Raw genomic sequence first — 1,498 nt, 5'->3', positions numbered from 1 at the left:
TATTAAATAGAGTTCGGTGTCTAGCAGGACCGATAATCAGCATTTCCGTTTTTTTGGCGTTGAGTTGCAAAAAGTTAGCGGACATCCATTGTTTAATTTCATTAAGACACGCCTCCAGCTGACTACAATCCGGCGTGTTGGTCAGCTTTAGGGGCATGTAGTGTTGGGTGTCATCAGCATAGCAGTGAAAGCTAATACCGTATTTGCGTATGATGTCACCTAGCGGCAGCATGTAGATGCTGAAGAGTGCAGGGCCAAGGACCGAACCCTGGGGAACTCCACACGTTACCTTAACGTAGTCCGAGGTCACATTGTTATGGGAGACACACTGCATCCTATCAGTAAGATAAGAGTTAAACCAAGACAGGGCTAAGTCTGACATACCAATTCGTGTTTTGATACGTTCTAATAAAATATTATGATCGACGGTTTACAGATTAGATTAGATTACAAATACTCTTTCTCTCTCTCTGTATATCTCTCTGTATATCTATCAATCTATAGAATGTTTTAAAGTATCAACAACAGGCATTTTATTGGCTTTAAATGAGTGTACCCATCATTAATGGTTTTTGACTGTATCTGAGAAATTGTGATGGGCTAAATGTCTCTCGGCTACCTAAAATATTTTATAACAAATCATGTGGACTAGTGATGTGCGGATCGATACTGATATGTTCATACAGCCGATACCAGATATTAATGTTGTAATATCGATTCTCAAATCAAAGTATCAATATTTTTGATATTTGTTATTTGAGATAGTGTGTATCATTAACAGGAACAGTGTATAAACAGTGTAAAAAGTAAAGTAACTGGATGCTTTTGTTGAGTGTTTGCAAGTTCAGTATTTTCACGTCAACATGTAATTGTGAAATACTTTTTTATTCGAATGATTTTTATTATTTAATTTATTTTAATGCTTTGATTATTTTACTTATTTCTGTTTTTTTGTGGGTTGAAACACAATTTTTGTGTATTTTGTTTGATTTTGTCCTGTTTTTTGGGCTACAGTACATTGTTATTCACATCAGTACCTCAATACACAGTTCATCCGGAAAGTATTAATAGCGCTTCACTTTTTCCACATTTCTTTATGTTACAGCCTTATTTCAAAATGGAATACTTTCATTGACAATGTCAAAAACATTTTTTGTTTTCAATTATGCAAATTTATTTAAAAAAAAAACACATGTACATATGTATTCACATTGTTTCCTCAATACTTTGTTGATGCACCTTTTGGCAGCAATTACAGCCTGAAGTCTTTTTGAATACGATGCCATAAGATTGGCACATCTATATTGGGCGCTTCAGAGTTCAAAAATAATTAATTATGTCTTGTACTCTTTATGCTGTGAGATATTATTAGAAATACACAACTTCATACATTTTAGCAGACATAGGTGAATTTGCAAAAAGTATTGGTATCGGATCGGTATTGCCGATACCAGCATGAATTTTACTTGGTGTCTGATCCGAAAGAAAAATCAGTGCT

This window comes from Nerophis ophidion, linkage group LG23 (assembly GCF_033978795.1).
Source record: "Nerophis ophidion isolate RoL-2023_Sa linkage group LG23, RoL_Noph_v1.0, whole genome shotgun sequence".
In the NCBI taxonomy this organism is placed as follows: domain Eukaryota; kingdom Metazoa; phylum Chordata; class Actinopteri; order Syngnathiformes; family Syngnathidae; genus Nerophis; species Nerophis ophidion.
This window is presented reverse-complemented; position numbering follows the sequence as displayed.